Consider the following 27,937-nt stretch of genomic DNA (forward strand, 5'->3'; position numbering starts at 1 on the left):
CCCTTCTGAGGGAGAAAAGAGGGGAAGTTTCTGTAGTGGATGCTCATGCAGGGGTTGGTGAGATCTCCCTGTCCACTCTTCTAAAAATACAAACCAGTCATCCCTCCTGAGTGCATAATATAAGTTGACTTACTGGCTTTTAGGGTTAAAGTATATTTTGTGTCATAGCAAACTGCCAGATGTTTTTCATAGTGGTTGTCCCATTTTTCATTCTCACAGGTCAGAAAAGAAAAGAGGGATGGTCAGGAGTGTGGCGGTGAGGCAGAGATTTACAGTAGATGTGACTTTGGTATAGTCTATTTTTGCTTTGTATATCTTGCTGACTATTGGAGGGGAGTGCAGGGCTTTGTGTGTGTGTGTGTGTGTGTGTGTGTGTGTGGGTGTGTGTGTGGGTTTGTTTTTGGGGTGTGAACAGGGTCAAGGTAAAGGTGAGACAATTGTGAGGACTGAAGGAGAGGAGTTCCTTTATCCAAGGGCCTCTTGTCTCTCTAATACTCTCCTTTCTCTTGCCTCCCACAAGTCCCATATCCATCCTTTTATTCCCTGTGAATCTCTGATCTGATCCCACATCCTGGGCCCCAGATGACTAATGGGTTCCCTCTAGACTTTGTGTGAGAAGATTGTATGAAATACAAGAGCTTCTGGAATGTGAAGAAAGTGATGTTTGGCAGTAGGGGGAGTCTAAAAGCTGACTTTTAAATCAGGATCCCTTCTCTTCAGCTTTCAAGAACTCCCTTTCTTCCAAAACACAGATCCCAGTACCCATGATGCATATCTGAGGAAGTTTTGATGGGGCAGCTTTGGGCTATAAAACCTTGGATCAATCTATCATTTGAAAATTACAGTTAACTATAAAGGACAGGAACTGAATTCTCCCAGTTATAGGATTGAGACTGAGAGAAGAACCCAAGAACCAAATGAGAAGGCAGCCTGACCAATACCTTCATTGCACTCTTATGAGACCCTGAGCTAAGCAGTACCTGAATTTCTGATCTGCAGAAATTGTGAGATAATAAATGATTGTTATTTTTTTTTAAAAAAGAAAATTACAGTTAATAGAGAACCTGATGTTTTTGAGCATGTCTGAGAAGAGATAATAAAAAACTTATCTGGAAGATGTGGGAGGGAATCAGAGGCCCAAGAGAGGGTGGGAGGGTGGGAAGATGGCACTGATGCCCTGGGAACATCCCCTGAGACATCAGATTTAAGATGGGAGAAACCAGTGAGGAAATCTGAGCATGCCAGGTACAAGGAAACATGGGTTGGTAGGAAAGCTCAATGAGTCATGGTCCTCCTGCCACTCAAAGTCTATCTCTGATGCTAACCACATTGCTGTGATCCACTTTCCAGTTTACTATGCTCCCAAGGAGCAGGGAATAATAAATCCTCCTTAGGGCTCTGTGTCTCCCTCCAATTCCTGTATCTCCTGTTGCAGAGGGATACAAATGAAAGATCTCTCACTCTGGGCCCATGTTCTCAGCCTGAAAAAACCACAAGCCACAGGAAGTAACGTGGTTAAAGTGTACTGGTACAGAAAGATTAAACAACAGGCGTTGAGGTAAGTATCTGAGTAAATCTTAGGAAGACACAGAGAAGATAAGAAAACCTGTTGGTTAGCATTTTTCAAAGGAGTTCATATAGATGTTAATACCAGAACTTCACATTCAGCACAGCAATTGTGTTAACTGCAAGACGAACAAATGAACAGAACCATGATTATCGTCAGCACACTCAATGCAACTAAAATTATATCTATGGCTGGGTAACTACATATCTTTCTGTTTAAATGTCACTCCCTGTATGCAACACTTTGTAATAGATCTGAGGCAAGAAGGAACAACATAGAAAAGTTTCCTTCCTGTCTTCATAGAACTTATTGTTGTTTGGTGCAGGGCTGCATGAGGAGGGATACTCATTGATTGTGTCATATGATAACAAAGGTGATAAAAAATGCTAGCTCTCCAAATGTAATGTGTACAAAATTTAGATGATTATTATTGTTCTTGAGAAGCATCATAAAATTTATTTGCTGTTAGCAAAAACTTACTTCATACCCAAGAAAGTGAAACTGTCAGTATGGCTTAGTGATTATGCCTATGTGATTTTCAGTTCCTGCCTCATAGATAAAAGTGATTCAAGGAGTTTATTTATTTTTAATATTTTTGGTTATTTTTTTAATGGTTACTTATTTTTGAGAGAGAGAGACAGAGCACGAGTTGGGGAGGAGCAGAGAGAGAGGGACGCAGAATCTAAAGCAGGTGCCAGGCTCTGAGCTGTCAGCACAGAGCCCAATATGGTACTCAATCCCCCAACGAACCTTGAGATCATGACCTGAAGTTGGACACTCAACCGACTGAGCCACCCAGGTGCCCCTGATTCAGTGTTTAAAAGCCATGATTAGCTCACTTTTCTGTGTGATATGGACAATAACAAAGTATCTGTGCCTTAGTTCAACAAACCAGCTTCTGAGTCATGCTACATGCCTCACATCATATAATGTGTGAAGCTTACTGTGCTCTCCAGGTCTGCCAGTCAGGGACCCGTGATGGAGCTTCCACCATCATGCAGTTGCCCCATGAAGGGCATGTAATCTGAACAAGAACAAGATAGACAACAAAGCACGAAACTATGTGTACAAAGTATAAAATATTTCAGATCTGCCTTTGGTTGATAGTGTAAAAAAGACCAAATTTTTCCCAAAGGAAGTGGGGTATGGTGGAAAAATTATGAAGGTGTGTTACTCAGTAAAAGATTATACTTGAGGGGCGCCTGGGTGGCTCAGTTGGTTAAGCGACCAACTTTGGCTCAGCTCATGATCTCACAGTTCATGAGTTTGAGCCCTGCGCTGGGCCCTGTGCTGACAGCTCACAGCCTGGAACCTACTTCACATTCTGTCTCCCTGCCTCTCTGCCCCTTCCCCACTTGTGCTCACTCCCTCTCTCTCAAAAATAAATAAATAAACAAACAAACATTAAAAAAAAAAAGATTATACTTGAGAGCTTGCTTGGAGGTCCTAGCAGGAGAGGGCAGATACTTGTGTCCCCTTAACCAAAGAATGGCCCTCCTCTATTATAGGGGAAGGTCATCCTCTTCCACTGAGCTCGCAGCTGTAGCTTCTGGAGGGACACACATGGAGCGGTGAGGGAGGAAGGGGACACCTGCCTAGCCAGCCAGATCAGCTGAATCAATTCTGGCAATCAATGGCGTGAGAGATGTCACAGGCAGATTACCCTCACATCGAAGATTATACTTGAATAGCACCATCTGTTAAACTCCATGTTCTCATCTGCTTCCTACTCATTAGGTAACAAGGAACTGACTCAGTTCTACCATGATTAATTTTTGGAAACCTTCTGTTTTTGGCCTGCCTGGATAAGAAGCAGAAAATGGTTTCAATGATATTTTGGAAAGATTTTTTCCATAGGCGCACACTAAAGAAACTTTTAAATTTTATTTTTGCCATTTACAATAATGGCTGCTAATGCTTACTAGATCTGCTCATATTTACAGAGCTTTATAACTGATTATCTTTCCCATCACCCTCTGCATTACAAAAGCTCAGGTGCCAAGACTTTCTGGATCATTATTTTATCCTTTGTGACTTGCTTAGGGCCTGAATATAGGATAAGCTCAACAAATAATTATAGGATTGAATTGAAATGCTGAATATTCAGGCTATATCACTGTAATTCACATTTTTTTTCTTACTCAGATATTCTTGCTGGAATAGGCTGGAGGAGGAATAAGAATGTTGTGATTGGGTGCTTAGCTGGTGCAAGTCCTAGGACATACCCTTCCCTGGTATCCCACATGGTGCCCTCCCACTGTTACTATCTTACAAGTTTCTGTTCTGCTTCCTTTGTTTCATTTCCCCTTCTAAGATTTTGACTTTCATTTCTCACCTGGAGGGAAACTCCCTCACTGAGACCAGTGCTTTGACTTGGTGAGTGAATTATTGACCATACCTGCATCTGATCTCTGCTGAGTCAAGACTTCTCCACTTCAGCCTGAAGGTGTGTGGGGCAGTCTGTGAAGGCAAAGGGCAGTAAGTTTGGGAGGAATCGATTGAGTGTGTTTGGATGAATTCAATTTGTGGTTCTGAAGCTGCTCTGAATTCACCAAAGAGCCAGCTTGTAGGTTTTCTGCAGAAGAGAGGTGCATTGAGTGTGGGGGAGGCATGACCACTAAAGAAGGGAGGCTTGAGAATGCAAAGAACCTTGTTTTTTTTTTTTTTTTTTGAAGGATCATTACTTCTCCAGGCTGAATTACTCTCATCTTCTTTCTATTCTGTAGTTTTGACTTTTTTTGTCAAGGTGAGCCAGAATAACTTTTTTTTTCAGAAACAGAAAATCCCTTCCTCTTTTCCTCCAGAGAAACCTGTGAGATGGAGCCCTGTTTTCCCTATTCATAAAAGCCCAAGTTCCTGGAGAGAGTTGGCAGAGATGACGACCCTTATCTAGACTTGTGGGAGGGAAAGGGATCTTAGGGGCTGTGCCAGGGATAAGACCTCTTGAAACCCATCATTTTATACTTCTTGTCCTTGTAACTTCTGGGAAATTGTCTGCAACATTCCTGATAAATCACCAGAATTTTGGCCAGGCTGATGAGATAGACTGGATGATCAATCTGCTGCTCATCTCTACAGCTCCCGTGTGGTCACTTGTCTCTGGGGCTCCAGCCACAGGGAATTTGTTCTCTTCTGAGTGAGGACAGCTTACCCTCACCTCAGGACTCTCTGGAGTCCTCTCCTTTAGAACTTGTCCTCCATTAGGGCACCTGGGTTGCTCAGTCAGTTACACATCTGACTTCAGCTCAGGTCATGATCTCATGGTTCATGGGTTCAAGATCTGCATCAGGCTCTGTGCTGATTGCTCAGAGCCTGGATTCTGCTTTGGATTCCGTGTCTCCCTCTCTCTTTGCCCCTCCCCTGCTTGCTCTCTCTCTCTCAAAAAAATTTTTTGTTAATTAAAAAAAAAACAAAACATGACAGAACTCTGTCCTGTTAGACACACTTTTCCATTGCTTTTTAGCTCAACTCCTAACTCCTTTGTCCCTGCTCAGAGTAAGGAAAGGAGTTGGTAATTTTTCAGAAAGAACTCCATCTTAATCTCACCTCTGAACACCTTATACCTTGATCTCTATATTATATAATATTTTGATGTGCACTTTCCTTTCCTATCACTTTTCAGAAGTCATTGTTCTATGTCTTACATCTAGACCAGGTTCGTATTTGGTGTATATTAATTGCTTACTCAGAGGCCTAGCACAGGGTCCAATAGATGGGAGAAAACGGGTTTAAAATTTTAAAAAATATTTTTGATTAAATTCACAAAGGCAAAAGCATATAGCTGTGATGAAAAAAAAATGTATTAACATCTACTGGACATTCAGTAGATATTAAGCATCTCCAAAAAATTATATTCTGGGTGAATGGAGAGAAAGTAAACAGTAAAAGAGTAACACGGTATGAGAAAATATGAAAACAAAGAAACAAGAGCACTAGTAGATAAGAAGTCCCACCACAGGGCTAGGTATCTACGCTGTGCCTTGATAAAAGGATTTGCAATTTAGAACAGATTTCGGGCTAGGTCTCAGTGTGGAGAGGTGATTTTGAGCTGAGTTTTCAAGGAAGTGATGGATTGAGGATGGATTTTTGCTAAGAGTGAGCAAGGCACATATAAGCCAGCCAGTGTAAGCTGGGGAGGAGTAGGAGCTGGGCTGAGAAGATGAGGCATAGGAAGGGATGTGTTACGTCAACCTAACTCGACCATGATAAAGACTGACTCCAGCTGAATGACATGTGTTTGAGCAGAGGAATGGCAAGATTGATGGATGCTTTAAAAAAAAAAAATCATTCCTGCTGGGATGTGAACAGTGATGAGAGCAGACTGCCTGAGATGGATGACAGTTTCAGGGAGACTGGTGAAAAAGCTACTTCTGGAATACAGGTAAAAGACTCAGTTGGTGGGGACATAATTTGAAGAGAATGCTTACAGGACCTTCTGATGAACCGATGGTGACAGACAGTGATGAGCCTGCCATAGCCTTATGGACATGGACTTCTGTGACAAAATGACTACTTTGAAACAGGTTGACCTCAGAGCTTGAGCTCTTGGGGGCAGGGTTATTAATGTGGGGCAGATTAAACCCTGGACTCTAAGGGGTGGTAGAAGAAGGAGGCTCTTCTACTCAGGAACATGGGCAGGATCAAGGATGTCTACATTCCTCATAGGACTTTCTTCCCTTATTGTGGAGACACTTTTCATTTTTCTCATCTGTGCAGACACAGAAAGCCTCCATACAATCAGGATGTAGGGAGATAAGGAAACTTAGGATCTAGCTGGCCCTTACCCTACTGTAAAAACTCCATATTTGTACCATCTCCAAGGGGAGTATACATTTGGGCTCTGTATCTGTCTGTCTGTTTAAGGTGGAGAGACTTTCAATGGTGTAACACTTCTTCAATGATAGAATAAAGAATACACGAAATAGGGACGCCTGAGTGCTCAGTCGGTTAAGCGCCTGATTTTGGCTCAGGTCATGATCTCACAGTTCGTTGGTTTGAGCCCCATGTCAGGCTTTGTGCTGACAATTCAGAGTCTGGAGCCTGCTTTGGATTCTCTGTCTCCCTTTCTCTCTGTTCCTTTCCAGTCTCTCTCTCTCTTGAGTGCATGCAAAATAAATACACATTAGAAAAACACATGAATAAGGAAACATAAGCACTTATATTAGTTTTCTGGGGCTGCCATAAAAAGATGCACCACAAATGGTTGGCTTAGGTGAAATTCATTTTCTCACAGTGCTGGAAGCTAAAAGTACAAAATCAACTTGTTGGCAGGGTCGGTTCCTTCCATGGGTGGTGACAGAGGATCTGTTCCATGTCTCTGCTTGCTTTTGATAGCTTTCTGGCAATCTTTGGTGTTCTCTGGTCTGTAGATGCACCACCCTGATCTCAGCTCTTGTCTTTACGTGGCCTTCTCTATGTGTGCATGTCCATCTGTGTCCCCAAATTTCCCCATTTTATGAAGATGCAGTCATGTTGAATTAAGGCCTGTCATAATGACTTCACATTAACTTGATCATCTACAAAGACACTATTTCCAAGTAAAGTTACATCTACACATACTGGGGACTAGGACTTTGACATCTTTTGGGGGAATATAATTCAAACCATAATAGCACTCAATGTGTTTGAAACAGGACAGACTTTATCTTTCTATCTATGGTCTTCATTATATATTGATTCTTCTTTCCCATGACCAACAGTTGCCTCATTGGAATTTATGTTTCCTGAGTCTCTGTCATGTGTGTGACCCTAGGAGTATATGAACCTGTTCTTTCCTCCCTAAAAACATATTCCTTTCTGTGCCCATCGACCTCCTTGTTGTATGTCCAGGTCAAGGTGAAATTCCATCTACAAATACAAAACTCCCCAGACCACCCATCTGGTCTTGAGGTCTCTATTCCTATACCCCCAGAGCACTGTGTAGCTGTCTAGTTCATACAGCCTTTCGCTCTGTTTGTCTTTGTTAACATCTGTGCAGTAATGGAGAGAATTCTGAAAGAGGATCTTGAGGATTGTATGTCCACTCAACTCTATCTTTTATAATAGAATGACGTCTGTAAATAGAATGATCTGTAAGCCATGTGATTCTATGTACACATGTGAAGAAAGATTCTATGTACGCTCTTATTTCTCAGGGATTCTTGTATAAGGAATAAATAGGTCAGAGTGACTTGTAAATGGTAATTGGTTATAAAACCATTAGTGACAAAATTACCTCCCTATTGTGATCCTTGCTGTTTCTGTAGGTGTCTCTGGGGAACGAATTTGAGGGCATGGGGAAGGCTCTATGTGGGACAGGTGTGTTAGGAGATAAATTCTTCTCAGTTATTAGAGAACTACTAATAGATAGGAAGAAAAGCTTAAGGGGTACCTGGATGGCTCAGTCGGTTGAGTGTCTGACTGGCTCAAGTCATAATCTCACAGTTCATGAGTCTGAGCCCCGCAGCAGGCTGTCTGCTGTCAGCATGGAGCCTGCTTCAAATCCTGTCCTCCTCTCTCTGCCCCTCCCCCACTTGCTAGTGCACTTTCTTCCTCTCTCTCCTTCTCTCTCTCTTTCAAAAATAAATAAACATTTGGGGCGCCTGGGTGGCTCAGTTGGTTAAGCGTCCGACTTCGGCTCAGGTCATGATCTCACGTTAGTGAGTTTGAGCCCCGCATCGGGCTCTGTGCTGACAGCTCAGAGCCTGGAGCCTGTTTCAGATTCTGTGTCTCCCTCTCTCTCTGCCCCTCCTCCACTTGCACTCTATCTCTCTCTGTCTCAAAAATAAATAAACATAAATAAATAAACATTAAAAAAAGGAAAAAAAGCTGAAAAGTTGATGAGAAAGATCTAATCATCTATGGAGAGATGAGGAGATTCTAACTTAATATATTTATCACATATTGTGTTCTTGTGTATGATGTACTGTTCTAGGTACTGAGGATCCGTCAGTGAAAAAAATCTATGGGTTACTTTTTAGGAGGAAGAGGCAGATATTTAAAGAAAGATGTTTTGTATTATGTAGTAAAAATAAAAAATATAGCAAATGTACAGCAAACGATAGTATCAGCAGTTTTGCTATAGAGAAGTTAACAAAGCAGGTCCTGATGAGAAGGCATAAAAGGAGACTGAATGAAAACTAAGAGTCATGCTGATGTCGGAGAAGAGTGATTCTATGTAGAGAGACAAACAAGTGCAAAGTTTCTGAGGCAGCAGTGACTTTTGTGCTTTTGACATTGAGGAACTGGAGAGAAAGGCAGGGTGGATGAAGCTCAAAACCAGTATGCTAAGTGAAGAAGTCAGCCTCAAAAGATCATATATTATAATTCCACTCTTATTATACATTATAATATAAATACACAAGATTGTAAAATATAAAAACACAAGACTGATGATTTCCTAAGGCTCAAGTTCAGAATGGGGTGACTACTAATGGCATGAGGCTTGTTTTCATGTGATAGAAATGTTCTAGAATTGGACTGTGGTGTTAGTTATCCAGTTCCATAAGTTTACTAGAATCATTGCATTGTACTCTTGAAATTAATGCATTTGATAGAAATATTACTTGATAAAATTGTTTTTTAAAAAAGGTCATGTAAATATCACGAGTGGGATCACTCCACTCAGGAGAAGAGCAGTGCAAAAGCCCAGGGGCCACAGTGGGTTTAGTGTATTTAACAGGAAGGATGTGTTTTGGGATGGGCAAGTAAAGACCGGAAAAACTTATGGGTTGCACAAGGTTCTTGGTAGGAAGGGCTTCAGTTTGTCTGTCTACGAGTAGAAGAAGACAAACTAGCAAGCTTACCCTGATGGGGTGAAATTTATCATGCTACATAAACTGAGAGTGATGTGTTTAAAATTATTACAAAGAGTGCTTTTCATTCTGCTACTGACCTACTTCTTTTGTCCATTTTCTTCTCTATATTGAATATTAATGTTTTGCCCAATTCCAAATCTCTACATAATCAGTATCCTTTCTATTTCTGCCTTTCTTATCATGTCCCCTTCAACATTCCAGCCCTACAGGAGTCTGTGAGCAAGAAGAGCCTCAGTTGTCAGGAAAGGAAGAAGCCAGGGGAGCGCTGCAATGGATTTTCTAGCACAGGTAAACTTTAAGAGGGAGTTGACCTACCCCATCTGCCTGGAGCTTCTGACAGAGCCCCTGAGCCTGGACTGTGGCCACACCTTCTGCTGAGATTGCATCACTGCAAAGAACAGGGACTCACCAAGGAGGGGAGAGCAACTGTCCTGTGTGCCAGTGCAAATATCAGCTTCAGAATCTCTGACCTAACCACCCTCTGGCCGGCATTGTGGAGAGAGTCAGGGAAAATAGGAGCCCACAGAAGAAAAAGTTCTGTGAGAATCATGGAAAAACACTCTGTGTCTTCTGTAAGGAACATGGGAAGGCTGGTTGCCAGCACACTGCAGTGTCTCAGGAGCATCACGGTCATCATATATTCCTCACAGAGAAGGTGGTCAAGGAATGTCAGGTAGGCTCAAGGGTGAAAGAAGATGGGGCAGGATGATACCTGAAATGAATTCTTCACTTTTTAAGCCTATTTTCCTCCCCTTGCCATCATAAAACTGAGCTCTGAAATCTCTTTTCCATACCCTTTTCTCAGCTTCTGAGACCTAAAGGATATTTCTGTGCATTCTTTCATCTGATCAGGAATGAGTCTAGATTAGAGACCCTTAGCAAAGAGAAGTTGGATGAATGGAGAAATGCTTCCCAAGATAAAATCTGATAGCCGCTTTGAGCAGAAGGGTTTTTGGGGAACATGGCTGGTTGGATGTGGAGAATGCTGTCAATGAGAGGAAAGGAATTTCCTTGCTGCAGGATCACTTCTTCCTCTAGGAAAAGAGAGAATCAGGTTACTCTTGATCAAGGGGTGATAACTTGCAGCACACAGGGATAAAGAATGCATTAACCTCTTCAGATTTTTGTCTACATAGTAGATTCTAATCATCAGTTTCATTTCCGTAACCTAGTCTCTTCTGTGATGAGTCTTATTTCTTCCTTCTATCCAGGTGCTAAGAAAGCTCATAACTTGACTCTGGTGATTCTTTTTCTCATAGGAGAAACTCCAGGCAACTCTAAAGAAGCTGAGGAAGGAGCAGCAGAAAGTAGAAGAGCTTGAAGTTGACATCAGAGAGGAGAGAGATTCCTGGAAGGCAGGAAAATATTTCCTGAGGGAGTTCTGAGGCAGGAAACAAGGCAGCATCTTAGTCCAGTCACAAGGAGGCCCCTTTCTCTTGGTTACCTCACAATTAATGAGTTCAGAAGATATTTGATTAGTCCTCATTTCATTCCTCCCCTGTTGGAATTGGGTTCCAGAGGGTAGACATATCACAAATAAAACCAAATATTTGGAGGTGAAGGCATAGGAGAAAGCCATGTAAAAATGACTAATGAATCCCATGTTCCATATCCATCATCAAGTTTGAGGCACTAATACTTCCAGAAAACATATTGAGAAAAGCCCAGTGTTCTCTATTTAGGAGGTGTGGGTGGAAGAGGGCTTACTATACAGTGTGGCATGATTATCCAGGACAGATATCTGCAAGCCAAGCCTCATCCAGGTGTCATATTGTGTCTGAGGGTGGGCCCTGGTAAAGTAGACTTTAATATATTCCTTTGGAAGAAACTCAAAGGAAAGTCATGGGGAAATGGCTTTCTCAGTAGTTGCTCACTACCTCATTGAGAAGTCCCTGAGGAAGATAATTCTTGTCTTGGCTCCCAGGCCCAGACAAAGTAGGCCCTTGGCCAAACAGACTGACTGCCTCTTTCTCTTCCCATCCCCAAAGAATCATATGCAGACTGAGAGAGACAAAGGATTCTGAAAGAGTTTAATGAAATGAAAGGCCTCCTGGACAGCGAGGAGAAGAGAGTGTTGCAAAAGCTGGAGGAAGACAAAGTAAATGTGTTGGATAACTTGGTAGTGGCCAGAGACTAGCTGGACTGGCAGAGGCAGTACTTGAGAGGGCTCATCTCACACATTGAGCATCAGATATGGGGGTCCTCAGAAGACATGCTGCAGGTAAGGCTTCGGTTGGAGCGTTTACATGATGAGATTTAGGGGAAACAGAGAGTAAATTTCCTTCCCTGCTGGATTCCTTCATTTTCTTCCTTATGGTGACATTGAAAGGCTCTTGGGCCCCTCCATACCCCCTCTCAATCATTTCAAAGCTTGGAGGGATAATTCAAAGAATGGCAAAGAAAATTGCCATTGTTAGCAATTCATAAAAGGTAGTGCAAAAAAATTTGAAGACAAGATTCTTTATAAGCTCCCCTTATCTATGATCTACCATTTGTAAGGCATCTCTTCATTAAGTTTGGTCAAATAACACAAATCTCTATTTACATTTGATTTTCTTGTTGTTGTTGTTGAGTACTAGACTGTGCAATATTTGTAGTTTTGATTTTCATTTCCCTAATATAGACCAAAAATGTTGTGCATCTTTTCATGGGTTTATTGTCCATTTGTATATTTTCTTTGGAGAAGTATCTATTCAAATTTTTTCCCCATTTTTTGAATTGGCTTTTTGTTGTTGTTGCATTGTTGTAGTTTGTTGTATATTCTGTGACTAATACCTTATCAGATATATGATTTGTAAATATCATCTACCTTTTTGTGCATTGTCTCTTCATAGTGTTCTTTGCTGCATAGAAATTTTTAACTTTGGTGTAGTTCAACTTAGCGGTTTTTCTTTTATTCCTTGTGCTTTTTGTTGTTGTTGTTATATCCAAGAAATCATTACCAAATCTAATATTGTGAATATTTTTCTCTTTGTTTTCTTCTAACAGTTATATAGTTTTATATCTCAAGTCTAGATCTTTAATTCATCTTGATTTATAATTTATATGTGATGCAAGTCATCTATGTTTAATAGTATTGTAACCATTGTATTATTTTGAGCCATTTTGGGGGGAAATAATTTGGTAAAAAGAATGAGGAGATGGCAATCAGTGAAGGGATGGACTGTATGGGACTTTTGTTTGTCCAACCTCAATTCAATTACCTCCCTCCCTCTTTCTTTCTTTCTTTCTTTCTTTCTTTCTTTCTTTCTTTCTTTCTTTCTTTCTTTCTTTCTTTCTTTCTTTCTTTCTTTCTTTCTTTCTTTCTTTCTTTCTTTCTTTCTTTCTTTCTTTCTTCTTTCTTTCTAGAACTTCTTGAATTACTCTTTGAAGAATCATTCTTACTCCCAGTCTATGTAGTTGGTTAGGGTTGATAAAATCAGTAGCTTTAGGGATGTGTCTCTAAATTCTAGGTAAGTCAGAATATCAGATTCTTATGTTTACCAATAATGCAGTAATTATTTTCACATATGCATCTGACCCAATTCAGGTCAAAGATTTTTATGCCTTTGAATCTTACTGTCATGACTAGGAAAGAGAAATTCTCTTTTTCACTAGGTAGTATATAAGGGATTATCATTTAAACCAGGAGATTCAAGTTGATGCCACACAGAGCCTAAAAAGAAAGTCAATATTGCAAGTAGAAAATAGAATTAGAATTTTGAGAATAACAGGTTCTGATGACAATATTTTCACTTAAAAACCACCTATGACGAAATTTATACCTGCCCCTGAATTTATTCATCTTTCTTTTAAATTTAAACCAGTTTTATTTGGGTTTTTGTCATATACAATAACAAGAAAAAGCCTAATTCAGAGAGTAAAACTTTATCCGAAATGTAGAGTCAACTGAAGGCCAGGTCTTCATTGGTATAAAAGGGGTTGGGCTGCAAAGAGGGAAACCAAATATATTGGTACATTTCTGTTCTATGATGGGAATAAAAAGATGGCTAAAAGATTTTGAGACCATGGACTGGATTGACAATACAATATTGAAATTCAGAGTAAGATATTATAGTTTCTAAGACTGTGACTGAGTATGTATTGGTATCATTTGGGGCAATGGAATATAAACAGTTGGCAACTAGTAAATTACATTTTAGACTTTCTCAGGTTCTGGTTCCTCTGGCTTATTTCATGCTCAAATATTGATGAGATTACCTATAGGTAACGGAGAGGAGGTATATAGAATGAGTGAAAGAAAGCCAGAGAAACATTTCACTTGAAGTGCTTGTTTGCATGTACCCGCAGCAAAAGAAAGTATACTTTTGGAGAACTATTATTATTGATTATTCGTCTTTGACTCTCCAGAGCCTGGAATGATGTCTGGCACATATGTGTTTCACCTTTATCAGTCTCTGGAATAAATAAAAGCATAATGAATTAATGAGGTCTTCTCATGTACGTATTTGTTTAAAAATGTCAAGCCTCTTCTCTTCTTTTAAATATATCCCATCTCCAAGCACTGGTAGCATCTTTCTAACATCCTGACATGAGTCTTCAGGATGGTTGATCTGGGTCTTATCATATATTCTGTCCTCCATATTCTGATCATCTCTTTTTTCACACCTTAGCAAGGGATGTTAGAGGGTTAAGGAGGATAAAACTTTTTAAGGTAGGAGGGCTTATAGCTCCTTGGAGGATTGTCAGATCAAATCCAGGATGCATAATTAAATTTGAATTTCAGATAAATTATAAATCATTGTTTTAGTAGAAGGATATCCTAAATATTGCAGGAGTCTTGCTTAAGCTAAAGTATATTTTTACTTAAAATGAAAATTTAACTATCCATTTTTATTTTCTAAGTATACCAATCCTGTACTTGACTCATGTTTTCTCTCTTCTCCAGGATTTGATTAATGTCATGAGAAGGTATGTGTGGGAGACCAGGTATGGTCCTTTTTTATGTGAAGATAGAATTATAGCCATGAGAGTTATCTTGGGATGAATAAGAAATTAAAAAAAAAACCCACAGAGCTGGGGAATTGGGAAATTATATCATTTTAAATTTTTGATCACAGGTGAAAGTTTTCAACGGAATTTGGGTGGTGGGAGGTCACAGAGTTAGGGCCAGTAAGAGCATGATTTCACTAATTTTAGTCAAACCTTAGTCTCTGCTTCAGCTTGTTTCCATATTTCATAGGTACCTGTCTTATTTCAGGGAGGATCCTATCCTCTATCTTCCAGACCCCCAAGTTTTCCACAAAGGCAGCTCCTTTCATTTATTTTTCTTCCTGAAAATAGAAGAAACAAGCTCTTTCTAGTGGTTTCACTGGGGCTTCGGAAAAAAACAAAAAAACAAAAAAACAAAACAAACAAAAAAACCCAACCCCTGTCTTGGGGAACAGTGGCTTTGGTCCTGGTGCCAATAATTAATTTCTACTTGGTTACACACTTTAGTATCTTATAGAAAATGTGGCCTTTTTGTGTCTAAAGTGGCCTACCCACATGGCAGCTTCAAGGTCTTCCCAAATACATGAAATTCAAACCACTATTCATTTGGTTGTCATAACTTCTCCTTTTCCACATGTGCATAATGTTTCTCCAGAGAATGTAACCTCAAATGTTATTCTCTAAACATCTGTACTGGGATACCAGGCTTTGGAGACCCTTCAGACTCTTAACATAGAGCTCCATACTTGATAACCTAAATCCCTCTGTAGCCAGGTTCTGGAGCTTCTTTACTGACCACCTGTCTGGGAACTCACATCTCTGGCCTCTCCCTGGTGGAATCCCTAGGGTGGCAGTGACTTCTTCATGTATCAAATACTTGATTTTTTTTAGAGGCATCAAATACCTGTTAAATGCATCATTATTTTATATAGCTTTATTATTTTAAGAGGTAGAGAGTATGGGGTTAGTTTCGCCATTTTAGAAGGAAGAACATGAGCTTCATTGAGGTGAAGACCCCTTCTGAAGATCACACAGAGGGCAAATGGAAAGGTAGATGTGAGCAGATATTTTTTCTGGTTGCAGCATCAGGTCTCTCCCCGTTCCCCTCCTCAGGTCCTTCAGTGGAGAGGATTCAAGTACATCAGTGGAGTGAAAAGTGGGAGAAGCAGTGGTCTTGCAGAGGTCAGACATGTGGGGTGACCAATTTTGTCTTCTCTAGGAGTGAGAGCTGGATTTTGAAGAGGCCAAACATTGTTTCCAAGAAACCGAAGAGTGCATACCAAATTCCAGATCTGAAAGGGACGCTGCAAGTGTTTAAAGGTAAGGAGAGTCAGAGGAAGAGTGTGGGTGTCAAATTGTTGTAGTATTGGGGCAAAATGGGGAAGAGGATGTGGTTTCTAGATGAGGATAAAAGAGAGGATGTAGGCCTGACAAGCGGAGATAGATATATTGTGTGGAAGATGAGATCATATCTAAGGGGGAATGGTCAAGGTGTCTGATTCATCATTTCATTCACCAGTTGATAGCCACACAGGGCCTCGTGCCTCCATTCTAGTGAGAAGCCAAGTATCAGGGTTTGATCCCTTTGCTTTTAACAACATCATTGAAACTTTTGTCATTTCAGAGCTGACAGAGGTTCAACGCTACTGGGGTAAGAAGGAGTTACAGGTTCTTCAAACTGCCATGTTCTGATCCCTTTTAGAAGTTGTGGTTACTATCAGGTCCCATGATCTTAGCTTCATGTGCTCCTCCCCAAACATGCATGCATACAACAGTTCTTAAGTGTGCTACTCATCTCTGACCCATCAACATGAGTTCCTCCCAGTCAGTTCCTGATGTTCCACCTCAAATGTCACAAGACACACCTGCTCTGTATCCTTCACCCAACCCTGTCATTTTTCCCGCAGTGGACGTGATGCTGAAGCCAGTCAATGCTATTTTGAATATTACCATTTCTGCAGATAAAAGACAGGTAAAAGGCATACAAGATTTCTCTCTTCAAAATATACATCTATGTAGTTTCTCTCTTTTTGATGTCTTAGGTTGCCAGCATTTCTCCTAAGGGAGGTATCACTGGGAAGTAGATGTGTCTGAGAAGATCGCCTGGATCCTGGGGGTGCACAGTAAAGCAAGAAGCCCCAAGAGAAAAGGGATTTCTGGGTTTGTTTTTGACCTGAATGTATATCTTCCAGATGTTTACTCCAGATACAAACCTCAATTTGGCTACTGGGTTATTGGGTTACAGAACGAATCTAGTTATAAGGTTTTTGAGGAGTCTTCCACCTTTGATCCCAAGGTCTTGACTCTGCATGACTGTCCCTCCCCGTATTGGGGTTTTCCTAGACTATGAAGCAGGCATTGTTCCATTTTTCAATATCACAAACCATGGGTCACTCGTCTACCAGTTTTCTAGATGTCAGTTTTTTCAGACTACTTATCCATATTTTAATACTTGGAATTGTCCAGCCTCCATCATCCTGTGCCCACCAAACTCCTGAACCTTCTTGCCGCCCCCCCCCCTCACTTTTGTGTAGTGGTCCTTGTCCTTGGGGCTCATCTCCTATACTTGAGCTCATCTGCACCATTCTGAAACCTCTTCCTTCTTTTCTCCATCTTTTATTTTAGAATGTCTTTGGAAGAGTCTGCTAGCACGGCTGTAACAAAGTACCACAGAGTGGGTGGCTTAAACAACAGAAATTTCTTGTCTCACAGTTCTGGAGGCTGGAAGTCTAACACCAAGGTGTCAGCAAAGTTGGCTTTTTTCTGAGGGCTGTGAGGGAAGGGTCTGTTCCTTGCATTGTAGGTGGCTGTCTTCTCTCTGTGTCTATTCATATCACCTTCCTACTGTTGCATGCCTCTGTGTCTAAATCTCCCCTTTTCTAAGGACACTAATCAGATTGGAGCAGGGCCCATCCTAATTACATCATTTGACTTAATCACCCCTGTGATTTGGAGACCCTCTCTCCAAAAGATCACACTCTGAAATATTGGGGGTTAGGATTGTAACATATGAACTTAAGGGGAACACAAGTCAACTCAACAGTCTTTTGCATGTCTTTGCCATGCAGCGAAAGCTTTAACCTTTTTCTACATAATATTTTGTTCTCACTAGGAAATAATATAATATTTTTTTCTTATTCGTTTTTGTTTATTATGAGGAGAGGATGCTTATTTGCAAAGGGAACACATGTAATCCTTTCTGTAGAAAGACCAGTATTGCTGTACCACATCTGACATCTCTTTTCCTCATTCCCTCTGCTGTTTAATGGAATTAACAAGGAAAACTTATCAATTCTACCCCTATACATAGGACTTAAGACAGTGCATAGGAATCTGTCATTTGGTTGTGAATCCTTCAGAGTGTGTTGCTTTACAATGGCACCCCTTTATATGACGGAGTTAAAGCAGAAGTGCACAAATAAAATATTTACCAAGAGTGGGTTTTTGGTGCTCAGAGTTTCTGAGGTCAAATCTCATGTCTTTACTTACAAGTTGTGTAAACTTGAACAAGTTACTTAGCACCTCTTGGTCTCATTTTCCTAAAATAAAAATTCATATTAAAGATTGTACCTACTTCCTAGGGTCACTTTGAGAAACCAAATTTTATTAGATGTGAAGCACTTATCTAAGATTCTTACATGAAAGAGTGAACATTTGTTATTGCTGAAAAAATATAAGCTGTATTAATGAGGAACAATTTTTTGTTTTGTTCTGGTTTAGTTTTGCTTTAATAAAATGATAATTGGCTCACTGAAGTCTCTTTTCCCAGATTCCAAAACTCCACCGCAGACAATATGAGTTTTCATGTTGTGTCGTGTAGAGAGGGTCATGTCTAGGCTCAGCTGTGCTGATGAAAGACAGCCTTCTGGTGTTCAGTCCTTGTCCTTGTGGTGAAACATCTGAGTATACCTCTGCATTTACCACCCTATGCACTCTTCTTCTCCTTCTCCTCCTCCTCCTCCTCTCCCCTCTCTTCCCACTCCCCATCTCCTCCCCCCTCCTTCTTCCTCCTCCTCTTTCTCTTCCTCCCTCTCCCTCCTCCTTCTTCTGCTTCTTTTTCTTCTTCTTCCTCTTCTTTGTCAGAATATGAAATGAAGAATAGAACTACCTAGGATAGTGAAGACACAGATTGCTCGTTGAGAAGCATGCATTATAAAATAGAGCAGACTATGCCACTGTACAAAATTTGAATCAAGATTCACAGGACTTTAGAGAAAGATGCATACCTTGGCCATGCTGGATGAAAATGAAAGTGTCTGGCGCGGGATCAATATTTATATATCTGTCTATATACACACATGCATACACACGCATGTACACCTATGGGTATATATACCTGTAACCATTTGTATAAATACGTGAATATATATTAACATCATTCTGGTTAGTCTTTACAAATATCCTAAGAGGAAGAAATTTATATCAGGAGATTAAAAGGGTTTACAAACAGAAGAAAAAAATTCTAGAAGTTTGTAAGCTGTTAGAATTTTTTCCTAAGGTTTCAAGGTTAATGAGTGAGAGAGGCAGGAATAGTACCAGCTGTGTGCTACTCCCACACCTGTGTGCTGTCCTCTGCACCACACCACAGAGAAGGCAGCAACTTGACTCCCAAGGATATGGGGAAGGAAGGAGAGCCAGGAAATGCTGCCTGCAGGAGGAGCCTGGCCATCTTAGGGCAAACCTTAGGTGCCATGAAATTCAATTTGATATGCTCAATCCATATAGCCCAAATGAGACAGTAGTAGGTCATAGATAATATTATGCTGAGATGCTTCATGGCCACCATGCTACTGCGGATGACATGAAGAAAATGTCCCCACCTTTTAGTGTAGACGGTGAACACTATAATTGGACAGTTACAAAGCTGGACTCTGAAAACAGACCAAATTTTGTGTAATGATATTATCCCTTTGTGGCCCTTATCACATTAACTAATTTTTATCAGATTCAATTTTTCGTGTATAAAACAAATAAAAATAATAAAACTTACCTGATGGGGATGTTGTGGAAATTAAATAATAGGTTAGTTGTAACAACCTGCTGTTTTCTAGCACATAAGCATTGACCCAGAGTGTGTCTATTGATGCTTTTTATTGGTTTATTTTCTGACTTGAAATAAATGATTTTAAGAAAGCACATCCATTCATTTTAAAATCATTAACTTTGCTTTCAAGAAATAGGATAATTTGAGTAAAGAATCAGTGTTTAAAATTTTTTTCTATCCAGTTAAGTAAATACTACATTATTGTAAAAATTACTTCATTCTCATCATCTCCTGTAATTGTAATAGCCTCTTTAACTTAATAGACTATATGAAATTGTATTTATTTTCTCCTGCTATGTAACAAACTATCACAAATTTAGTGTTAGGTTTAAATTTTAGGCTTAAAAGAACACACAATTATTATGTCATGGTTTCTGTGGATCAGGAGTCTGGGTAAAGTTTTTCTGGGTTCTCTCCTTTAGGGTCTCACCGGAGTATGCTCAAGGTGCCAGCTGACATATAGATGAGAGCAGGGAAGTGGCCCGACCTAAACTGTTTTCAGATATAAAGAAGACTAGGGGGGCGCCTGGGTGGCTCAGTTGGTTAAGCGGCCAACTTCGGCTCAGGTCATGATCTCGCCTTCCGTGAGTTCGAGCCCCGCGTCGGGCTCTGTGCTGACAGTTCAGAGCCTGGAGCCTGTTTCAGATTCTGTGTCTCCCTCTCTCTGACCCTCCCCTGTTCATGCTCTGTCTCTCCCTGTCTCAAAAATAAATAAAACGTTAAAAAAAAAAAAACAAGACTAGGAATTAAGCGGATCCCTCTGTCTCTAGTAGGGACCAGATGCTCTTTGCCAACGTTAGAGTTCAATGAGAAGATTAAAGAGAATTGCACTTTTTAGGCATTTTATACATCCATGCACTGGTTACTGTGATCCCTTAATCCCTGGCACCAAATGAAGAAAAAACAGACACTATGCTCTGATTTGGGGTCTGAAGCCACCACCATTTAAAGAAAAAACTATTCAGGGCACTTGTTAAAGATGTAAGGTAAGGAGGACTTTATTCTAGGGGGGCTGCTACAATGGGGTTTTGTAGTGGGAGAGAGAGATTGGCTCAACTCTGAGTATAATAAAAAAAGTGGGGATTTAGAGCCAAGGAACAGGGTCAGAGGTTACTAGATGGGATACTAAGGGGCCTGAGTTCAGTTCAGGAGAGAATCTTTGTCAGCACCCAGGCCTTTGCCCAAACCTGACAATGGGTAGGTGTCTCTGGGCCCCTACAAACTTCTACTGTGATGCCCCCCACTGCTGAAGGTATTATTGATATTGTTAAATTGTCTGTGTGCACCTTTGCTAGTCTTTGCCCCTGAGCCATGTTAGGGATATTTTGTGGGGCATGTGGAGGACTGTAAGCCAACATGATTCCTGGGCAATAGTAAATGGCCTGGCTATTTGATTGGCCTGCTAGAGAACCTGAGCCTGGCATATAAAACAAGTTTCCCTGTGGAGATGGAACAGTTGGAGAAAAATTAGCTCCTAATAAGTGTTTGTGATCCATGTGGATGCTCAGCAGAGAGGACCTACACTTGGTCAAGGAAACAATCAATGAGCAGACCATGATTGTCAACTAAATGTGGAGACTAAAGTGTCTTCTACCCCAAAGCAAACAGGTTTGTGACCAATCTTCTCTTGAATTCAGGTGAGGATGGCCTTGGAAAATCTAGAAAAAGCCTACATGCACAGACTGCCACTGTCAGCAACAAATACTGAAATAGTATAAAAAGCTTGTCTGTGACTCTGGTCAAGGCTAAAATCACTGCCCAAGGACAGAATCCCCAAATTGCCCAAGGACCAAATATATTCTTGGCTGGTAGAACATCCTGCCTAACATCAAACCCCTTGTCCCATCAGAGCTCTCACTCAACCCTGTCTACAGTTGACATTTTCTTTGTATTTGTCCTAGCACTCCCATGCATTCCACTGACTCAAGCCATGGTATCCAGGCCCTACAAGGCCATATTTGTTTCCTGTTAGGTTTCCTGAGCACTTTGCCTCTGATAATGGCCCTGGATTAGCAGCCCAAGCTACAAATCAGTGGACCTAATCATGGGACACATGGTGGACTCTTCATGCTTCATGCCACACTCAAGCCACAAAGGAAACTGAGTATTTTAATGAACAATTACTGGATGGAATTTTGCAGCTGATGAAGAGATAAGACAACCCCAGCCTGGACCACACATCTCAGACAAACAATCCGGGTTCTCAAAGCAGCGATTGCCCTAAAAGACAATTCTCACTTGTGCCTCATGTTTGATCAGGATGTCTGCTCCCTTCCTTCAATTGTACATCTGTCTTTTATAACTTTGACATTTCAATATTTGTGGAGGACCTTGCAAAGGCTTTCTAATCCCTTCAACCCCTTTCTAAAATTTATTTGTTTTGAGAGAGAGCAGAGCCTGACATGAGGCTCAAACTCATGAACTGTGAGACCATGACCTGAGCCAAAGTTAAGAGTCAGAAGCTTAACTGACTGAGCCATCCAGACACCCATCAACCCCTTTCTAAAGATTCAAATAGGTCAGAGATTAACATCACAGCAAGGGATGAGAGATCCAAGATTTTTGTGCTAACCAATTCTTCAACATGATGTGTCTTTCTGATTAAGTTGTACAAAAATGTTTTCCTATAGAAATGCTTTTGCCCTTCCTGCATATAGTCCTTCCAGACTAAAAGGTTTAGATGAAAATACAGAATTAAAAAACGTAAAAGAGACATACTGATAACAACATGGGAAAATGAATAACAAAAAACAGAAAAGAATCGTAACACTCTGGTACCTCGGGAGGCATGGGGAAGGGGGAAAAGGAAAAACATCAGTGGTCTTTCAGGTCTTTTAGAACCAGCCCTGGAAGCTTCTCCTTCTTCTTGAACTAAAACCTTGGGGTGTTGCCTTTCTGAGCTGCTGTAAGTGCTTTGGATCCAGACTGACTACTGATCCCGCAGTTCCCAGATCCCAACAGACCACACAGAGATGTCATTCACATCACCAGGCTGATAAACTGATATCACACACAAATAAGACTGAAACGAACCATCTGTGGTAGTTCTGAAACCAAGGACTAAAGTGAATTATTCTGTCTGGACTGGGAACCCCAGGGCAGGAGCTCTGTTAGTCTGCAGCCAGATTAGTATCTGTCCCCTTGGGGTGCCCTCACATTGTAAACCCTGTTTTTAGGGAGACCACATTTGCCCCCTGGGATTATCCTTCTTGCATGTGAACCCTGACTATCCTGACACTGCCTCAGCTCCTCTGAAAGCTTCAGGGTAGCCTTCAGCTGTACTGTGGCCAAACCTGTGCTGTGCTTGAATCAATGTCTTGGACCAGATAAGATCCATATAGAAACTTAGTGTGGGGGGTTCACACCTCAGTGGTGCAGTTGGTTAAGCATCCAACTCTTGATTTAGGCACAGGTCATGATCTCACAGTTTGTGAGTTCAAGCCCCGTGTCCGCCTCTGCACTGACAGTGTGGAGCTTGCTCTCTCCCTCTCTCTCTGCCCCTCCCTGGCTTGTGCTCTGTCTCTATCAAAATAAATAAATAAACATTTAAAATAAAAAGGAACTTAAGGGGGAAGCTTTCTAGCTCTTTAAAGGAAGACCTACTGGGTATGGAACCTCTTTTTCTGACTTGGTAACTGAAGACTCATGGTTATATTCAGTTCTTCAGACAGGTTTCATCCTCCTCAGAATAATCTTGATCATTGCCTGGTCTGCTGTTGCGTCAGACTCATTACCCAGTTCTGACATAACTCCTCAAAGTCTCACCCATTAGAGTTCATGATAATGTCGTCTGTTTCCAGCTTAGGTCCTGAAAAGTCAGGGAATGAAATTGAGGATTTTAGCTCTAGGCTGAAATCCTATGTGTAATTTCTTAGGCCCCTCTACTGGCAGTGACAAAAGCTTTACTTCAAAGGCTGGACGTCACAGGGCAAAAACCTCCTCCCACACCAGACTTGGTACCAGCCATGCATGGCAGTCTTGGAAGGGAGTGGCGGTCAAGGATCCAGGCCCCCCGCCTCCCCGGCAGGCCATGCTTTTGGTGCACACCTATACTGCTAGCCCGGAAGCCTTTGCTTGGAGGTGTCCTTATTTGGAAACCTGGAAGATACTGTACTCTGGCTGAACACTCAATACTTTTCCACTCTTAGCCCTCCTTCCTCAAACTCCTTCAGACCCCAGGGTTCACAAAACTGTAGGAACCTTTTTTTCAGGGTTCCCTTGGCAATGAGACAACCCCCAGGTCTGTGCTGGTCTATCTGACCCTCAGCTTGTGCACTCTTCCACAGGGGGAGACCTAATAAGGAAGTTGGCACTGTTAAAATCAATAATAAACAGACACTCAGCCTTTTCCTAAGCAGACAAACCAGTTTAGTCATATATAAAGTTTAATTTAACTTATTTTGCAAGGCTACCTTGACCTGGGTCATTTCTTGCTTGTGTCTTTGGAAATCAGAAGCAAAACTTGAACTGTTTCCCAAGGTTGATATCAGGTAACCACTGACCAATTCCCTATCATTTATAAGAAAATTCTAATATTGGGGCACCTGGGTGGCTCAGTTGCTTAAGCAGCCAACTTAGGCTCAGGTCATGATTTCGAGATTCATGAGTTGGAGCCCCTCATCGGGCTCTGTGTTGACAGCTCAGAGCCTGGAGCCTGCTTCAGATTCGGTGTCTCCCTCTCTCTTTGCCCCTCCTCTGCTCATGCTCTCTCTCTCTCTCTCTCTCTCAAAAATAAACATTGAAGAAAAGTCTAATATTATAACCAATCATTGTGAAGAATAAACAATCACTGCCTTCTCACTACATGAGCTGCTTTATATACTCCCACACCTCATACCGTGTTTTCGGCTGAGTGCTCTTGGTTTGCAAACTGTATTTTCTGGTGTGTGCGTTACTAATTACTACTTTGGCAATTCACCGGTTTCATTTCTGTTATTTATACAGCACTTTCCCCTGTTCCAGCCTCTTCCTCATGCTACTGTAGTAAATGTTTATCCTTTTTATTTTTAATGTTTTGTTTATTCTTGAGAGAGAGAGAGAGAACATGAGCAGGGAAGGGGCAGAGAGGAGCAGAGGATCTGAAGTGGGATCTGTGCTGACAGCAGAGATGTCCCATTAGGAGCTGGAACTCATGAAAGGTGAGACCATGACCTGAGCTGAAGTGGTAACTGACAGAACCACCCACATGCCCCTGTAGTAAATGTTTAAAGGCTTCACTGTTACTTTCATTTTGGCTTGCTGAATTTAATCAGCTACTCTGATGCCTGATTGTTTAGTCCTCCCTAGTACATCGGAGCTGCAGACACTCTCAGAGACCAGGTATCTGTTCTGGGGCTTTTCCCTCCCCACTACCTCTGAATTTTGAGTGGTAATTACACTATTCGTGTTTCTGGATATTTAGGACTTTGCTGGGACATTAATGAATAAGGTGGGTGACCACAGTGGGAAGTCTGGGTGGGCTCAGGAGAATCTCAGTGCATAAGAAGGCTTCAGCTCTCAGGATTATCCACCGACAATGTACCTAGAACCATCACCAGAAGTGATCAGACATCTCTCAATGTGCTGATCTGTGATGCTGTTATTGGAAGACTGGCACACGGACTGCCCCATGGTTTTGGGATTCCAATGGTTTCCTTTTTGCTCAAGGATAATACTGCACAATCTAATTGATCCAGACCCCTAATCTCTCTAAATTGTCCAACCCCAAATCTGTTTTTAATCTCCAAAGGCCTAAGCCCCTTCCCCTCTGCCATTCTCTCTGTCCTATCTCTCTCTCCCCTCCATCCTCAGCTCTGGTGACTCTCATCTAGTAGGTTGGGGGTGGTAAGTGTGGCTTCATTTTTTTACTGAGAGGTGCTTTGCTACTAAAACCCTACAGGTACATTCATAGACTCTAAGTATTTTCACTTGTTTTTGAGAATATTGGAAAGCAATAACCCATATTGTTTTCAAGGTATGGAGAAAACAAATCCTCATAGCAGATAAATAAATGTTATTTTTCTTTCTATCAAACATGCCATTATGCTGAGCGGTCATCTTCAACAAACTTATACAATTTTATAACATTTATATTTAATGTGTAACAGGGGGGCCTGGGTCGCTTAGTTGGTTAGGCCTCTGACTCTTGATATCAGCTCAGGTCATGAACTCACAGTTCCTGGGATTGAGCCCTGTGTCGGACTCTGTTCTGACAGCAGAGAGCCTGCTTGGGATTTTTTCTCTCCCTCTCTCTCTGCCCCTGCCCTGCTCTTACACTCATGTGCATGTGGTCTCTCTCTCTCTCTCTCATTCCCTCTTTCAAAATAAATAAACTTAAACAAATAAAATAAAATAAAATAAAATAAAATAAAATAAAATATTTTTGGTGTTTAATATAGTCTAGCAAAACTAGAATGAACTGATGACACAAGGGGCACCTGTGCCCTCACTTTGTTCTCGATGGTCCCAGGACTTCCTGTTCACTAAGAAACTCATGCACGGCTAAGTACAGATATATCTTAGTCTCCTTGTTTCTGTCTACCTTCATTAGGTATAGTACAAGAATTTTTTTAAATAGTTTTTAAAATTTATTTTATAATTTTATTTTCTTTTTTAACTGTTTATTTATTTTTAGAGAGAGAGTGCATGCAAGTGGGGTAGGGGTCAAGAAAGAGAGAGAGAGACAGAATCCCAAGCACGCTGCCAGTGCAGGGCGCTTCGTGGGGCTCAGTCTCACAAACTGTGAGATCATGACCTGAGCTGAAATCAAAGAGTCAGAACGCTTAACTGACTGAGACACCCAGGTGCCCCTGGGATAAGAAATTAAAAAAGCAAAACAAAACAAAACACTTCCCTTTTTTTCTCAACTTTGGGCTATAAAAAATAGTTGTGGTTTTTGTTGATCTGATAAAATGTCTTCATTTGCCTTTATTAAGAATATTTTCACTTCATACAGAAGTGTGGACAGATATATATATATATATATTTTTTTTTTCTTCAATTAAAAAAATATCATTCCACTCCCTTCTGGTCTTTGATGTCTCTAAATAGAGGCCAACAATCATCTCACTGTATTTACTGTGCTGCTTCGTCTGGCTGCTGTCAAATTTTTCTCAGAATTTTGACTATAATATGCTTGAAACTGATTTTCTTTGTATTTATTCTAATCAGGTCTATGTCTTTCATAAAATCAGGGCTTTTTTGGCTAATATCTCTTTAAATATTTTTCAGATATGTATTGTTTTCCTTTTGTTCTAATTCCGGAATCCCAATTAAATGTATATTATTCCTTTTATTTTGTTCCACAAGGCACTGAGATTCTGTTCTCTTCTTTTTTTTACTTCAGTTTTTAAAATATGCTTTTCAAGTTGGATACTATTTTCCTTCTTGGATAATTATTATTAATCTATCCTCAAGTTCCTTTACTCTTTCTTCTCTCATCTCTAATCATTCTTTTAGCCCATATAGTGGTTTTAAAGTTTCAGTTATTGTTTTTATAGTTTCAGAGTTTTCATTATTTTAAAATAATTTTTATTTTCTGCTGAGATTTCCTACTTGTGCATTCATTAGAAACATATTTATCCCTTTGTCTTTGACTATAGTTAAGGCAGTTGCTTTGAAGTCTGTGTCCACTAACAAACATCTGGCTCATCTTGGAGTCAATCTCCACGACTGTCTTTTTCTTTTTTTTTAAAACATGGGTCATGTTTAAATATGTCTAGTGATTTTAGATTGTATAATGTACTCTGGAAATTGTGAAAGATATGTTGCAAAAATGTCTGGATTCTGTTACAGTTTTCTGAATTAAATTTTTTTTCAGGCAGTTTACTTGGCTGATGTCAAATTCCATGTGTCTTCTCGGCAGTAAGTAGCAGCTAAACTACCTCTTCAGGTCTTATAGTTTTACTTGAATTGTATAGAGTCTTCCTCAAACGTGTACTTTAGAGATGTTGGCAGTATTTATATGTAGAATTTTCAAACTCTTTCTATTGTGGGTATTTCTCTTCACTTTCCGGTGTATGTGGTAAACTTGCATTTTCTTTTCTAAATTACTTTTCTAGTCAACAAAATTGAGCTTCTCTACAAGTTTTAATTGTGTAACTTTGTGCTGACTGGGGTCTGTTCTCAGCTGAAAAGATACAAAACCAGGAAACTCACCCAATGTTATTTCCTTTTTACTAAGGGCATACTCCCTTTTGGTTTCTGACTGTTTTTGAATATTTTACAGTGACTTCAGATTCTTGTTCCCTGCTTCCCTCCCTATATCCCACCACCCATATGATTTGAAGTTTTCTATGGGACGTTGTTTTGATAGAATGAATTCCTCCCCTATTTGAAGTTCAATCTAAATTTTGCCTGTTTGGATCTTCTTATGAATGGAATCATACAGTATAAACTCCATTGGATAAACTTTCTTTCACATAACATTTTTGTTCTTTATTCATATTGTTTTATTTATCAGTGGTTTGTTCTCTTCTATTATTGATTAACATTCCATCGTATGAATATACACAATATATGTATCTAATCTCCTGTTGAGATATATTTGAAGTGTCTTCAATTTTTTTATGTTATGAATTCACGTATTACTAGTTTTATGAATAAAGGTATAGACAAGTC

The 27,937-nt window shown here is 40.5% G+C and overlaps 1 pseudogene; it reads left to right on the forward strand.

Moving 5' to 3' along the window:
- Positions 1-293: 293 nt before the first annotated feature.
- On the forward strand, positions 294-27,937 carry LOC131487357 (E3 ubiquitin-protein ligase TRIM22-like; annotated as a pseudogene).

This window comes from Neofelis nebulosa, chromosome 10, assembly GCF_028018385.1.
Source record: "Neofelis nebulosa isolate mNeoNeb1 chromosome 10, mNeoNeb1.pri, whole genome shotgun sequence".
Classification (NCBI taxonomy): Eukaryota; Metazoa; Chordata; class Mammalia; order Carnivora; family Felidae; genus Neofelis; species Neofelis nebulosa.